We start from the raw sequence: 18,285 nt of genomic DNA, 5'->3' as shown, positions 1-18,285 counted from the left end.
ATATGATTTTCTAACTATTCTAAACATTGTCACAAGTAATAAAAAATTCAATTTACCAAATGTAGTTAATAATTTACAAAATTTGGCTAATTGTAGAGAGTTCATTTTCATCATTTTTTATATTATATTTGGCAAATTTAGAAATTTTTGATTTTTTTGATTATTTGTGATAATGTTTAAAATAGTTAGGAAATCATATCTACAAAAAATTAGTCTAATCCAAAACTTATAAATGTCTTTACGATTTTGAGTTTGTTTACGTGTTAAAATAAAATATGTCCCTAGAACCCTTCCCATATATATATTCAATGTACCGGTTACTAGGTTAGTAATTAATTGTGTGGGATACTGAAATCGCTTAATTTTCGTTGTTCATATAGTTTGATCGAAGGACTTGAGGCAATATTCTGTTGAAACTTTCTGAATCTATGCATCAAGGGAAGCTTTCGTTCTCAATTGCATAATTTGTGGTAGAGACGTAGAGCCTGCAGGCCTTATATCTAGTCTAGAATTCTAGACCTATTACAAATCTAGAGATTCTCTTTCATTAACAAGGGACTGATCAATTTTGATAACAATTTGAGGCATTTACAGAAAGTATATATATGAAAACGTTAACATAATCAAATTATTTTTTTAATCATAATATATTATCTCCAAGTTCAAAATTTCAAATTACTTGTTCTAGAGAGTTGCCTTGTTGTGTACTTGTGTCAAACATGCATTCCTAGAATTCACATCAGTTCACACTAACAAATTAGTAAAACATACGGCCGCATGAGCGCCACAAGTGTTTGTTATATTAATTTAAACTTTTTTTTGTAGGTGTTAGATTATAAACAGTAAAAATTAAACTGTGATGTTTAAAAATAAAAATACAGGTAAAAATAAGATGGCTCTTTTTCTATGATGTTTGACAATGCAGATTATTGACCAAATATTTGAACGCGTAGTTCTAAACGATGGTGGGCTGAATACTTGGAGGTCACACTTTACGGGATAGTGGAATAGAATAAATTTGAACAATATATGAAGAAAAGAAAACTCACAATGCTGTGTTAATTAATCTACATTGGAGAATGACAGCCAAAAAAGGGGCGCACCTCAATAATTATATTGTTTTGTTTTTGAATTTCTAAACGAAAGTAATATATAACCTTCAATTTCAACCGTGTTAATTGTATAGAGGTTTTGCCGTGATGTTCATGTCAGACTGTCAGTGTTTGTGCATCTCTGATCTCTTCTTCAACATTCCAATTTTTCGACCTGTCTAGTATGTTTACCAAAGAGACCAACTTTGTCCACAAATTAACCACCAAATGTTCTACAAACAAAACTGAACGCAATGTTGAACCTTGAACCATACCTAATATAATGTCTTATATAAAATCTCGTTATAAAAAAATTGTTCTCCCAAGTGAAATGAAGAAAATAAAAATCAACGTGATTGACTGATTGAGCTTGATATTAATTGTAATAATGGTTGCAAATTGTTCAATGGGAATTATTGGCCCAATACTGCAATTGTTTGCACCCCACAACTGGTGGTATTTACTGGGATTTAAAAATAAGATTACACCAAAAACTAACAACCATAACAATTCTTTACTACTTTTAAACAAAGAAAATTAAGACCAAAAAAAAAAGCACTACCAAACAACCTGTGTCCTATTCTGCTCTTGTCAAATGCAACGCAATTACCATAAATAATTAAACTACAATAATCTAATCTTAGTATATTTTACTTCGACATTCTATTAATTATCAGTACATAATCATATAATATATTTGATATCTGTTTTTAGAACATATTAAGTACATAAGTCAACATTTTAATATCTGAAATCTCTACGTCTATGCTCAGTTTAATATAGAGAAGCTGGAGATAGGTGGAATGGTTGACCCATATGTTAAGGCCGTGGTTTCTCTTTCACTATGGGACCTATGACCTATCACATATGACAGGCAGGTATTTTGAGTCCATCAAAGCCTCCTTTTGAATGCTTCTGTTAAGGTTAAGAAAAATAAAGTCCTGTGGGTGCTATGGTATTGCTTGGTGCTTGGGGAGTTGGGGACCATGCAAGAAAGTTCTTTTTCTTTATGCTTTGAGTTTTCATCTGCCGTGACCGTGATACTGATACAAGACTATTGGCTTAGTCTTCTAGTTATACTTCGAACTATGGAAGGCTAGTTTGTGTGTTAAGACTTAAGACTATTGACTTCGAACTATGGAAGGCTAGTTTGTGTGTTAAGACTTAAGACTATTGACCCATGGACTTTGAACTTCATGGGTTTTTTCTTCAGTCAAAATATTGAGTAGGATTTTGGGCATAATTTCTAAAAAGAGTAACAATTCATTCAGAGATTACGGCCCAAGGACAAAGTCCAATAATAATTTCGCCATAAGTCCCAAACCAGAGGACATCATCATTTTTTAGTTATAATTTCAATTTAAATATACAAATTTAAATTTACATAGTTTTATTTTCACATGTAAATTTAAATTTGTATATATATATATATATGGGGAGGGATAGAGCCACTCCCAAAACATACAAAACCATATCTCTTTTTACCAATTAAATTGAGGGCTTATATTTTGTAGATATAATCTCCTCACCATGAATAACATGCTCACAAAATTTTGGCTCATTCAAATATGTTTAACCTAATCAAATATTATTATAAAATCGAAAAATTCTGGACCGTTACATAAATGTTCAAAATTGAACACTAGTTTTCATAGGGTTAGACATATCCAAATAGAATGAAATTTGTAGGCTTATTATCTATTGTGAGAACAGTATATATATATATATTTGAGAAAAAGATTGGAAAATTTGGGATCTCAGCCCAATTACTTGCAATTTATTATGGTGTGAAAGGTCCATCAAACCTATAACAAACTTTATAACAAAATACAAACAATGTAACCAGCGGAACAGGCACGCATCATGAACAATCCAATACCTTAAGCGTTAAGAGAGACAGTCCAATACCTTTAGTCCTTAAGAGATAATACGTGAATAAGAGACAGCTAAATCAACTGGAGCACGACATTGAAAATATTGTGCTGCAACTTAACAACCTTTTGAGTGTGTATGTTTTTATTTCCCAAAGTTTTATTCCATCGTCATCTTTCGAATGCTTACATTTGTATACTCCTAAGCGGCAGAGTTACAAATTAAACTACGATTTGTGCTTGTACTTGCAACAAATCATTTTAACGGAGTCAATATATACCTACACCATCCTCATGTAAACAACGAGCTACATAGGAAACTAATACTCCAGATTTGAACACGAATATAAGCAGAACCCTTGAAACTTGAAAGTGTGGAACACTCAACATGCATGACAAATCAACCAAGTAACTTTTTTTTCGACTTTTTTTTCATGTCTTTAGAATGAAACTGAGTTTCCAGTATGGAATTCCAAATAGTGACTTGCTTGCTCATCACACTTAGGGGTCGTTTGTTTTTCTGAGCCTATGAATCTTTGAATCTTTGAATCTTTGAATAGCTCATTCTCGAATGCTAAAATCTTGATTCTTTGAATTCTAAAAACATGTTTGTTTTCTCTTAGAATAACCCAGCTCTGAAGAAATTTGAATATAAATCATTCGGACAATTTTACTCATGCTATCTATTTTTAAACACTAACTTGATTTCTTGTTAAACAAAATATATATTATATTTTGAGGAGAAGAGATGGATTATCGAAAAAAATAAATGATAAATAAATTTATTTAAAATATGTTTTCACAAATATATTTTAACGGTTTATTTTCATATTTTGTTTATTTTCAGAAATATATATATGTAATTCTATTTTTAACAAAGTGGATATCATTCACCCAAAAATGAAAAAAAAAAACCGTGTGACGCCAACATCAAATTTTTGAAGAACTTATTTTGAAGCCCATAAAAGTCAAGGTAGGAAAGTAGATGGGTTCTTAAGATTGGGTTCTTAAGAAAGGGCAAGAAGGGACTTTCTTGTTTCAAGTATTAGAATTCAGCATTCAGAAGAAATTTTGGTGCTGAATGCTGAATGCTAAAAGTACCACTGAATGCTTAAACTACTTAAAAAAAACAAATAAGTTTTGAGCCTCTGAATGCTTAAAACTTAAGTTTAAGAGGCTCTGAATGCTGAATTCAAAAAAAACAAACAACCCCTTACTCCTCTTCAATATCTATTGAAATCTTATTAGAGTTCTTCTTGACTTGTATCGAGTCTGTTTTATTAAGCGATGATATGATTCAAGTCATTCAACCATATAACCCATTGATAACGATTTATCACCCAACCTATCAAATCTCTAGTAATGATGCAAAGTGTGATGGAACTTCTCCTTAATCTAATTTAGAAGAAAATATCTCAGAAGTCACATTAGGTATGATCTATAGAAGATCGATGGTCCCCATTACAATTTACGGCTTTTCTTATGATATTTGATTACGAAGAACAAAAACTTCTTGTATACTTTGGCTAATGAAACCCTCTAGAACTCAAAACCTATACATATTTAGAGCAACTTCAAATTGGAACTCGACAACATTAAATTAAGTGGTTTACAGATTAAGGAGTTGTATCGTGCCACTTGTGGTTTTTATCAACATCCTCTTTTTTTTTAACACCAACAACAATGCAACTACAACGTTATAATTAAATGAGATTAGTATGTATTTTTTAATTAATTAATTAATTTATCTATTTTTTATTGGTTAGCTGCCTGTTTTAAATGAGATTAGTATAGTAACTCTTTGATAGCCCCAAACATATGATATCATCACCCAAAGGTTTTACAAATTTTGCTAGTTGGCACTTAACATCTATGTATGTTAATATGAATTGATCAACGCGTCAATATTTTCTATATTTAAATGTGCACCAATGCATCTAAATTTATGTCATTGCCTACTCAATCAATTTCATTCACTTTGTATGACTCGGAATGGCATTGGTAATCAAGTTTAATACTTTAGAGCATCATCAACGTCGTTGCTATAAACCATTTCTAATGAGATAGGTAGCAATTTATTTGATAATTTGGGTTTCCAATGTGTTTCTATAACCACGTTTCTATCCCAACAATTGTTAAAATCGTAACTATTTTACTCACAATTATAGAAACGGTTCGGACAGCTAAATTTAGTCATCCCACTCTCCCACTATGGGATGACTAAACTTCGGGTCTGACATAAAAAGTTTTTATTTTTAGTGGGACGCCTAAAGTTTAGACATCTAAATTATTTGAATAAGATTAAAAAAAAATTGTTTTTTCAATGTAAAAATCAATATAAAAATTATTTAAAAAAAAATTAATTGGGACAGCACAAGTATAGTCGTCCCATGTATAGAAAATGAAAATTAACAAGATAGGTGTTGAAACATAAGTCATTTTTGGCAATTTTTTATTGCTTAATTTGCTGGTGTGTCACAACCAATTTGACAATTGCATTGATGATGCTCTTATAGTGGTGGTCGATCTAAGTAATGTAGAAATTCCATGAGTCGTGCTACGGGGACAGCTACTAGTTGTTACCTAAGTGACAGACCAATGACAAATCTCCACGTGAATGTTGTGAACGAAACTGGATACTGGGTTATTTAAATAATGATGAAAAGGGCGAAAACATAAATTAAAGAAAAAGAAAAAAGTGAATTATGGAAAAATAGAAAATAAAAGGGAATCGTAACAAACAAAATAAAAGCGCGGGATTCTGCCGCAGTTCCCGCTGTCTTTCGGCGTTCCTTATTCTTCCAACCATTTTCTTACTCTTCATTCCTTCTCTAAATAACCAAATTTTAAGATTTAGAAATGGAAGATGTTGAAGGTGAAGATTGTGAAGTTCTGCATTCTACTCTCAGCAGCAAGAACAATATAAACAATGTGGAACTAAAACCAACACTTGGTATGAAATTTTCAAGCTTTGAAGATGCTATAGACTTTTATAATCGTCACGCTATGCAAAAGGGGTTTGGTACAAAAATCAAGAATTCGTATAACAAGAAAAATACTTATCAAAGGCAATTCATGCAGTTCTCGTGTTCTAAAGAAGGATTTAAGGTTGAAAAGGAAGGAGTTTTGTACAAAAGGCCAAACTCAATGGTTGGTTACAAAACACATGAAAGTAAAGTTGATGGATTCAAAAATATGGGAGGTGATTAGCTTTGACTTGGAACACAATCATGCATGTAGCCCTTCAAAAGCGCGAATGTTTAGATCACACAAGCACATGGATAGTGGTATCAAGAAAATATTAGAATTACATTGTGAATTGGGGATAAAGCTAACCAAATCATATCATAGCATTGTAGTTGATGCAGGAAGGCATCAAAATGTTACATGTGGGCAGAAAGAAGCAAGGAACTATGTTGACAAGTACAAGAGACTAAAGCTAAAAGATGGAGACGCAGAAGCAATGCAAAAATACTTTACAAGAATGCAACATACAAATCCAAATTTCTTTTTCAGAGTAGATCATGATGATGATAGACGAGTACGAAATGTATTTTGGGTTGATGCAAGGTCGAGAGCTGCTTATGGTTATTTTGGGGATGCAATAACGTTTGATACAACATACTTAACTAATCAATACGATTTGAAGTTTGCTCCATTTGTTGGAGTGAACCATCATGGTCAGTCTATGTTGTTTGGTTGTGGGTTACTTGCCGATGAGACAATTAAGATATTTGAGTGGGTGTTTAGGGCTTGGTTAGATACAATATCTGGACACTCTCCTAATGCTATAATCACCGACCAAAGTAAGGCAATGGCAGTAGCTATAGTCAATGTTTTCCCTAACACTCGTCATCGTTTATGCCTATGGCATATAATGAAAAAGATTGGTGATAAGTTAGGAAGCCTAACTGAATACGAAGCAATTAAAGTGGCAATGAATAATACAGTTTATGATTCTCTGAGGATCGAGGAATTTGTAGACGCTTGGAATAAAATGATTGAACAACACAAACTTCAAGAAAATGTATGGTTGGATACATTATACAGGCTGAGGAAACAATGGGTTCCAATATATCTCAAGGATGTTTTTTTTTGCAGGTATGTCTATCACTTAACGTAGTGAAAGTATGAACCCATTTTTTGATGGTTATGTGTATGCAAAAACTTCTTTGAAGGAATTTGTAGATCAATATGAGGCAGCCTTGAGTGATAAATATGAGAAAAAGAGCCAAGAAGATTTTGTTTCATTCAACTCTACTCCTTTTCTAAATACAAGGTGTGTTTTTGAAAGACAAATGGCTAATGTCTACACTAGAGCGATGTTTCTAAAGTTTCAGGAGGAAGTTTATAGCATGCTTTCATGTTCGAAGTCGCAAGTTAGAATGGATGGACAAATCACAACATTTGAAATTAAAGAATGGGTTGTCGATAAGGATGGAAAACTGCATACTCCAAAGACTTATGAAGTTCTTTTTATCAAGGCTGAAACTGATGTCGATCTATTGTATCTGTCGCCTATTTCAGCACAAAGGGATTTTATGTAGGCATGCTTTATATGTTCTTAATGAGTTTGTGGATGAGATTCCTTCTCACTATATACTCCCAAAGTGGAGAAAAGATTCCAATCGTAAATATGTTGAAAGTTGTGAATCACTTAACTTTGAAGCTAGTAACCCAGTTCAACGATATGGTATTTTATATCCTTGTACAATTCAAATTCTTGAGGAAGGGGCATCATCAGAATCAAAGTTTAAGACTATTTTGGGTGTGCTTCAGGATTTGAAGAGAAAACTAGTAGATGAAAGTAATAACTTAGAAAGTGTTGAGGATGAATTGGTTGGAACTCATCCAAGTGAGTCGCCTAAAAGTGTGCAACCAGGGTATGTGAATTTGAAGTTCTTAAATCCACTTCAAGCAAAACGAGTGGGGCGACCAAAAGGTAGATTGTTATCGAAATCGAAAAAGAACTTGAAATCCACCACCAAAAAGGTACCTTCATTGCCAATATTCTTCTTGGTTTATCTTTTTAGACTGTTATAAATAATTATACTTTTGTTGTTTTGCATCAAAATGTTCTTCCTACAGTAACCGTAGTTCCCAAGTCGAGCAACCACAAAGCAACCAACAAAAATATATCAAGTCATGACACTTGTGGCAATGAACACAACATAACAAGCAACCAGTTTCAGGAAAACATGAGTATGGTATGATTTTTTTTATGTGATAGTTGAACAATTAATTTCTTGTACTGTCCACACTAAACTTTGATTACAATATCAGGATGGTACTTTTGCTAGTTACCTGCCTGGTTTCTTCACTAGCCAACTACTTGAACCTAGACAACTATACAATGTAAGTGGACAACATTATTTTTCTCAATTATTTCTACCAGAACAATGTAGCACCACATGCTTTTTCTAGCACAAAAAATGATGGAGCAATACCTTTGAGTAGCCAATTTGACTTGAACAAATCTCAATGGGTATGTGGATGATTCTTTAGTGCCTAAATTGTTTAAGATATTTCAGTTGGATTGCATTTCACGTAAGTTTTATCTGTATGTTGCAGGTTTCAAGCGACAACTAGTGATCAAGGACTATCAAGTTTTCAGTTGCCCTGTGTTTTGGATTTTTTTTTCTGTGAAGTTTAATTGGTGAAGGGAATTGTCTCTTTTATTCGTGGATACTTATGTAACATCTCTTTGGTATTTCATTCATGGATACTTATGTAACGTCTAGACTTGATGAGAAATATTTTTACTGTGTTTGGTTGTCTAAGTATACCAATATTGAACAATAGGTACTTATCTTTGTGCTTAATAAAAAAAAACTCATAGTAGGTTACTCTACATTTAACTGTCTTCATTTCTTTCTTATATTGTTTTATAATTCTTATCATGCAAAAAAGTGCACTAAAGAGAAAACAAAACCACTTACAACTCTTATCAAGCAAAGAAATGCATTAAAGAGAAAACAAAACCACTTACAATTCAACGTGAGCTATCAAGAAGCACAGTCCCTAGCTCCGCGCCTTGGCTAGTTAGACGATCTTTCTACAAATCATTAAAGGATCTTGGTGGAATTGAACCACCATCTCTTGAGATATATTGGAGACATGGTCCAATTCTCAAGCGCTTTTTCCATTTAAACTAAAGATCCATTACACATAGTTGTTAAGCACATAATTATAACGCTACTACGGCATTTACTATATTTTGTCTCATAGAGGAGAATGCCACTCTTTTCCAGAATATTTCCAGACCTCATTCAGGCACATGTTTGACTTCTAAACGAGCCCTGCAATCATAGTCCCCACAATTTTGATTATACACATAAGCTTTTATTTCTACTAGAAAATCCAACATTTAAAAACTTAATTAAAGACATTGCACCAAAATTGACTATCTACAACCTATTAAACTTCCAACAGTCCCACTTTCAATTCACCCCCTTCTAGTAAAAGAAACATGTTTGAGTTCGTAGTAAAAAAATTTGAAAAAAAAAAAAAAGATATAATTCACGAAAAGAGTTAACTGATAGAGGAAAGAGAGTTGGAAGAAAAAGAAAAAATGAGGATAACATACCAGTAGAGACAATGATTCTTTGTTTTTTTGAGAAAAAAAAAGTGAAGAACGAAAAGAATATTATTCTGTGCTCGAGACGTCAAATTTTATTGTTCTTCAAGATCAGTTTCACTATTCGGTTAGATTTTGCTTATCTCTTTATTCTTTTGTCTTTTTTTCTCTAACTTTTTAAGAAAACCGGTGATAAGGGTATCCAGTTTCACAGTAATGACATGGCAATTGGTCATTGGTATATTACTTAGTTAGCAGCCAGTAGCTGTCTCCGTAGCATTTTTGAAATTCCATTTACTTCAACCAAGCCCCCTGCCGGCCTAAAGAAGTTGATCCACGTACACTTCACTCCAAATTATTTCTCATTAATTTCGATCAACGTAAAAAATTTCTTGTTTATTTTTACCGTATTTGCATTTGAATTATCCATAGATCCAGAAACCAAATTTAGATATTCAAGCAGGAAAGGGTTTATATAGTTATTTAGATCATACTAAAAGGGAAATATATGTGCGAAATGATCAACTAAAAATTTTGATCGCCGAGGTTGATGTATAATATGATTTCTAATGAATAACATTAGGAGATAATATAAAACTCACACCAAGACAAGCTAGGTGCAGCTGCTTTCATGAACTTTCAACTACTAGCTAGTTAGTTAAACCAACTTACCAACGTAACTAGAGCACTATTTTTTTTCGTTAAGTGCTAGAGCACATTTGGTGTCCCGTGTCCCTAGCAATCCAAGTATCCAACAAGGCAACAATAGATGAATAAGAATAATACATTAATACCTACCCTTAATAATCCTTCATGTTGTCCGCTTATTGAAGTGCCATCCACGTGAAAGGCTAACATCTGAATCATATAAAACACTTTATTCAATCACAAACATAGCATGATCCCTAATCTCCAACAGCCACTCTTATTCAATCATTTTTAAAAGAATTTTCTCAACTACCTACCTTAAATCATGGAGATTTAATTTATTATTATTACTATTATTTTTTGATAACTTTATAGAGATGAGAGTAAAACTAGATGGGACGCAAACTAGATATTGGCTCTTTCTAGCTCCAACTAATTCAGTATTGTATGTTAGAAAATTAATACTTGTAACTTTTTAAGATCACGTAGTCATGTAGCATATGTATAGGTGTAGGAACTAGGAAGTAGGAACTAACGTAAGGTGTTGCTAGAGCCATGGTCAATTGGTCGATGGTCCCAACTTTTGCAAGAAATTAGAGTAAGTAGCACACTATACACATGATTTTTGTATATGCATTTCAGACGACTGAGATAAATACCGAATTATCGTTCATTTTGTTAATAATTTACTTTTGTGTTTCGATCTGCTGAGCGGAAATCTAAATGGAATTGAACATGAATGAAATTACTGGAATGAATGTAGTTGTAACTTGTCCTGTACATTATCCATATAAAAGCCAAATTAGTACTCTACAGCTAAAGAGAAAAGGAGGTGGGGATGGTATATTAATTGGTACGTATATACTAGTATTTGCCCTAGTATTTATCGCCCTTTAGTACCCCGACGTGCATCTGCCCCATTACAACACATATATCGCGGCTTTTCGGTTGCCCCCACGCATCCGCCTCCTCAGTATATACCCCCGGCAAGATCCGCCCCACTATATATCGGCGTATTCGCCCCCACTTCGCATCCGCCCCGTCACCACGGATATATGCCTCCCTTGACACACATTTGCCCCCGTACTAAAAAAACTCTAACCGAAGTCCGACTAAAAAAACTCCAATCGAAGCCCATTAGAAGCCCAACAAAAAAGCCCAATCGAAGTCCACTAAAAATCCAGCCACATTTGTTGACTTCAATAATTATACAACACTCTTGTTCCACAGTATTAAACAACCCACACCTCATAAGCCCTAGGATTTGCCATCTCATAAGCTATATCCAAAGGTTAGGGGGTGGTGCCCTTCTTTGTTATATAGATACTAGTGTATGCCCGCCATACGGCACTGTTTCAAAATCCAGTCCATCCGACCCAATTTAAATTTCAGCCCAGCACGCCAATAGAAACCCAGCCCCTACAGTTGCTTTTGTTGACTTCTGTTGCTTCTTGATCCACTACACTTGTTGCTTCTTAATAACCTGTCCACTCCCCCACTATCTTTTAGATTTGCCAAGTCATATTTTAGATCCAAAAATAAATAGGTGGGTGTGGAGAGCCCACACCGTTATGTTTTATTAGATAGATGGCTGAGGCTAAGTTAAAAAGGCCCGGCCAAAGCTCCAAAAAGAAAGAAAAGGGAGATGTCCCGCCGTACACTCCTGCTACGACTTCTGAGTAGATTTTTGCCAATTTCCGATTTTTCGAAATCCGAAGACCGAAATTGGTCCGCTCGGGTGTAGTTTTTTTCATGGGCCGATTTTCCGATTTTCGATTTCGAAAATTCGAAAAAATTGGATCGGTTGGATATAATTCTAAAATCCGATCCGATCCGAAAATTCCGAAATTTCCGATATTATTGCCAATTTCTTCCGAAAATATATACTTCTCTCACTATCCACTTGATTAGATCTCGACCGTTCATTCATTTTCTAGTTTTTTACTTCCAAAAATAAAACAAAAACATAACCTAGCCGCTACTTTCCCAAATTGGACCACTCTACTTTGTCATTAAAACCATAACAACAATGATATGAAAAAAAAATGTCATTGAGTCATTGACTTCGGACCAATCAAAAAGCCAAATTCCAATAGATATAATATTATGTAAAGCTACTTAGAGTCCAAGACCATAATCCATTATTTATCACACTTCATGCTTCAATTTCCACACACGAAAAAAAGATTGAAACATTACAAATACCCGGACCTCAACGAGAATGCAATGCTTGCTATTGGTGGCTTTCTTTTTCTTTTTTTTCTTGGATCACTTGTTTGAATGAAAATGGGTTTTCTCGATGAAACAAAGTAAAGTTGGTACATTAGTGTTGTGGACATGGTTTTCTCCCCAATGAACATTGGCGTATTTTCTAAAATAATTGAAAGAAATAGATCTTTGAAAATTTACCAAGATTACTGGCGGAAAGTTCTAAATATATTTTGAATCAAAAAAAAATTGATCGGCCAGCAATTAGGTTCAAAAAAAAGGAAAAATTCGAGATGTCCTGATCCGCTCGCACCCCTGCTACGAGTGATACATTTGTTATAGGAATTGATGTAAAGCTACTCTGAGAAGCGCAAATGAGATGTCAGATACTAAGATACAGTTAAAAGGATCAACTACCGTCCTGCCGCACCACCAGTCCACCACATTCTTTGTTTAAGTATTCGCATCCATCTATCGAGATAATCCTTCTACCTAGCAGTGTTTAAGATTCCGAACGGAATGTCGAAATTCCACCGGATATTTCGGTTTAAAATACAATATATGGTCGAAATATAAATCATTTTGGAATCTTATCGAAATCAAAATTTGACATAAGTTGAAATATTGTTAATTTCGATTTTGGGATTTGTCAGAATTCCGAGAATTTCAAAATCCTAAACTATGCTACCTAGGCGATAAGATGTCAAAAAACATACATGTGATTATCAAAATTGAGAAGGAGCAAATTAGATTAGCAACTAGAGCACTTTCAAAAACATTATAATGCGGAGCTACCCTCCAAAATTCAAAACTCTTTGTCGATATGTATGACTTTGCAAGCAAAAATAGATCGATTACATAACAACCTCCTTCCCAGAGATAGCCACTATACTTAGTTTTCTTTGGGCAAATATATATTTTGATGTCTAGCCTATAAATAAATGTATTATATATATAGGGAAGGGTTCTAGAGATATATTTTATCTTGACACGTAAACAAACTCAAAATCGTTAGGGCATTTATAAGTTTCGGATTAGGCTAATAATTTGTAGGTATATGATCTCCTAACTATTCTAAACATTGTCACAAATAATCAAAAAAATGAAAAATTTCTAAACTTGCCAAATATAGTATCAAAAATGGTGAAAATAAACGGTCTACAATTAGCCAAATTTTATAAATTGTTAACTACATTTAGCAAGTTTGGAATTTTTTGATTTTTTGAATATTTGTGACAATGTTTAGAATAGTTAGGATATCATATCTACAAAATATTAGCCTAATCCGAAACTTATAAATGCCCTAACGATTTTGAATTTGTTTATGTGTCAAGATAAAATATGTCCCTAGAACCCCTCCCATATATATATATATATAGTTTTTCTCTAAAAAAATAGCTACTTAAATTAACTTAAGATAAATACGTAACTAAAACTTCATCTAGAAAATGAATTAAAATCTAATTTTTTGTGGTTATGAAGCACTCACCATAAAAATTATCTCAACAAAATTTCAGCTCATTTGGAAACCTCTAACATAGATAAAAATTGTTGTCATCATTAAAAAGAAATCTAACAGTAAAAAAATGTTGAGTTTTTGCAATCATTTTTTGCCAATGCTAGAGGTTTCCAAATGAGTTGAAATTTTGTGGAGATGATATCCACAAAAAATTAGGATTCAATTCATTTTCTAAGTTAAGTTTTACTTATGTACTTATTTTAAGTTAACTTAAGTATCTACTTTTTAGAGAATGACTGTATATATATACAGCCCGATTCCTAAAAGGACCTTAAATAAGTACCAAATCTAAAACAACCCACAAATTTTTTTTTTTTTTTTTGGTAAGCGAGGTTTTTAGAGAGGTCCCCTACCCCTTTTATTAGAAAATAAGGTTAAAGTTTGTTACATTGTCACATGTTTCTCACATACATTTTGCCTCTCGCATCCTCATGTATAATTTTCATTACATCTTTTGCAAATGAACTTGGAACTAAATCTAAATAGCTAGCTGTAGGGATATTTGCTGCTATTACATCTGCTAACTTATTTGCTTCCCTGTATACATGATTAATACTAAAATGTTCAAACATCCCCTTCATGCGCTCAATATTCCTTATCATGCTTTCTGCTTGCCATGGATGCTAACACCTTTTTGGCATAAATGTTATTACACTCCTCGAGTCAGTTTGCGCTTTCAGTCTTCTTATTCCATGTCGTGCTGCCATCTCCATCCCCTGTTCTACTGCCTACAACTCAATTAGGTCGATGGATTGTTTGTTTGATTTCTCATGACTAGCCGCAATCACCTCTCCATCATTGTCTCTTATAACTGCTGCCCATCCCCCTAGCTGCCCTTTTAGTGATCCGTCTAGCTGCCCTAAACAACCCACAACTTCACCTACAAAATGATTTAAAACCTAATTTTTTGTGGATATGATCTACTAACCACAAATAATATCTCTACAAAATTTAATTTGTTTGACAATTTTTAACATTGACAAAAGATGATTGCAAAAACTAGACATTTCTGGACCGTTAGATATTTTTTCAAAAGTGGACAACAATTTTTATTTTTCAAAAGTGGACAACAATTTTTATCTAAGTTAGAGGATATCAAATGAGTTGAATTTTTGTAGAGATTTTCTTTATGGTTAGTAGATCATATGCACAAAATATTAGGTTTTAAATCATTTTGTAGGCGAAGTTGTGGGTTGTTTTATATTTGATACTTATTTAAGGTCCTTTTAAGAGTCGGGTTATATATATATATATGACTTACACAATGAACTAAGGGTTGATTTTCTAGGAATATGTTCTCCATACAATAGATCAAGATAATCTCCACAAAATATCAAGATATTTGAACGTGCCTAACCTTGTCAAAAGTTGTGTTTAAGTCCGATATTTATCTAACGGTCAACAATTTTAGCACTTTTTTTAATAAAGCTAGACATATCCAATTGAGACGAGTTTTGGTGGAGATTTTATCCATGGTAAGAAGATCTTCTTTACCAAAAATCAGCCCTTAGTTTAATGTGCAAATTCATTTGTAGGTTTTGGATGTCAAAATAAGGTGTCAAATTATTATTATTATTATTATTATTATTACAAGAAATCAGTTCAATGGACCAATTTTGGGCCAAAATCACTCTAGAGGACAAGGTTTTTTTTAAATCACTCACAAAACCAAATTCTACATTTTAATAATCCACGAACCTAGTGTTTTAATTAAAATAACCCTCAATAGTAAAATAAGTTGGCCCGGTCTTTTTTTCTTCTTCTTAGATACCACTTTTACCCTTATGTGTTTTATATACAAGAAATCACACACCCTACACTGCTTTATATAGAACAAAGTTGGAAAACCAAATTTTGGGTGAAAATAACTCGTAAGAACAAATCATTGTTCATACCCCAACACAAGTATGAACAATGGTCATAGCTCATGTTGAGGTATGAACAGTGATTGTTCATACTCCAATAAGTACGTGTTCTTACTGATCATATATTATGTTAAGGTATGAACAATGATTCATACTCCAATATGTGTTCTTACTAATCATACATTATGTTGAGGTATGAACACTAATTGTTCATAGCTCATGTTGAGGTATGAATGAACAATGATTGTTCATACTATATATACACCGAGTCGTTTCTGTTGGGCAGGGCCGTTTATTATTTTGCGTCAAGGGTAAACTTAATCTTTCATCTACCCAATCCGTTTTTTATTTCGCGTCAAGAGTATACTTGAGCTTTCATCTACCCGGTCCTTGTAAGTGATTAAACAAAAAAGGTTTTGAGAGTGATTTTTTCAATCGATTTGTCCTTGAGAGTTACTCTTTATTATTATTATTATTTTATTTTTGGGTAAAGTTTAAGTAATTATTAAAACCACATAAATCTCAATCTTAAACTTAATCACGCGAGATTATATTATCTGTTAAGCAGACATGAAGCAAGAATATTCTAATGTTAACATTCTTTTAATTTGTAATATATTTATTATTAATCTTTTTTTCCGGCTTTCATCCTCAGCCTAAAAAAACACACATGGGAGCCATTCTTAAGCAAAGCCTAGCCTGAAAACTAATCTTCCATGCACTGAATCCCCTGATTGGTTCTTAGGAACTGAATGCAAATTGAAAGCTAGTGCAAATGCATCTTAGTAGAACATTTATTAATAAAAAGAATTGTTTATTACAGTGTTTTTCAAAGTAAGGTTGCATCTATTTTCCAATGACTTCCACTAAGAAGCACAATGGATCATAGAGTAACAAACATAACCTTTCTCTCTATTCAAATCTAAAGTAAATGCATTGATCAGCTCCCAAATGTGTATTTTATTATCTTTATATTACTGCATTACAACCATTCTTATGCATAATAAACAGACAACTCATAGACATTACTACCTTTTTCAGGTTATAAACCATTTATCATAAAAGCTACATTTTAGTGCTAAAAGGAGTCTTATTAATGCTTATTATGAAGACTCAAGCTGATATGAAAAAGTATTGAAAAAATCAACATGAAAGGTTAAAGACTCAAAACCAGATGACTGAAAGTCACGTCTTTAACTCAGAAGACTAGAGATGGATGGTCTTTCTACAAAAGAAGATTTGCTCAAAAACCTAGCTTGCTCAAGAAGATATGAAAAAGCGAAAGCAAAAACAAAAGCATAAAACAACATAGTGAGGTGTTTTGATTGTAGAGGGAGAGGGCAAATTAGTCTTTGGCAAAATGTGTAAAATAAAAGCCAAAAAGTAGGATGAGAGAAGACACCTAGACTTAATCTATGGTTATGTATGAGTAGAGTAGATTTTAATTTCAAGTCTTTTATATTTTCAAGTTTTTATTGCTTTATTTACTTTTTGTTCTTTAATTCAACTTTTCAATTCAAGTTTGTTCTTCAATCTTCAATCCAAGCTGTTTTTCAATACAAGTTTATATTCAAGTTTGTCATTCAATCTTCAATACAAGTTTTCATTCATCAATACAAGTTTTTCATTCAAGTTTTAGTCAAGTTTCAATACAAGTTTACATTCCTTCAAAAACAAGTCATGAACTTTAAGAATACTACCTTCCCATCTTCATAAACTCCCATCAATCCATCTTTAAAAATCTATGGTGAACCTCAACTAATCCCTTACCACTATACAACAAACTTCATGCATCTTATTGTATTATTGCATTGCATGTAATGACTAGTTAGGTAATTCATTTGTCGTTGCTTGGTTGACCCTTTGCAAAAGAATGCAAATAAACATTATGTTATTGGTTCGCTACGTGCAATACAAATAATATTATTATATATTATTGACGAACTGAATAATTTTCTGCATAATATAATTCAATCTCACATTATAGGTTTATAACATTTCATTGCACCCGTAAGTGCTAACTCTTTTTGGTTGATAAAAACTTAGTTTGTTGTTTTTTTTCCTCATAATAGAGTAAGAATCCTCAAAATTACATTAATTATTTCTGAAGAAAAGTGTAATCTTTTCACATAATGGCCAAAATATCAACCTATATATACCGAGTTTTTCAGATTGAAATTTTAACAATATCATCACTTTAATTTGTAATAAAGACGGTTAAAATAGATTTCAATTTGATATACATTAGTTTGACATTAAATAAGCAAATCACATAAATTAAAATTGTTACTTCATTTGAACTCTAGTGTTTGATTTGTTTTCAGGTAAATCCCTCATTTGATTATTATTATTAATTATTTCATTTTATTTTCTGATCCGGTAAAAAAGTTGATATATTTATGAAAATCATTAACTACAAAGTATAGGATATATACACTTTTCCTTAGAGGAGACACTTGAGGGAGGTCCTCAATTACAATCCATTACAAATACAACTAGCTAGCCA

Source organism: Coptis chinensis, chromosome 3 (assembly GCF_015680905.1).
Source record: "Coptis chinensis isolate HL-2020 chromosome 3, ASM1568090v1, whole genome shotgun sequence".
Classification (NCBI taxonomy): domain Eukaryota; kingdom Viridiplantae; phylum Streptophyta; class Magnoliopsida; order Ranunculales; family Ranunculaceae; genus Coptis; species Coptis chinensis.
Note: the sequence above shows the minus strand (reverse complement) of the source record.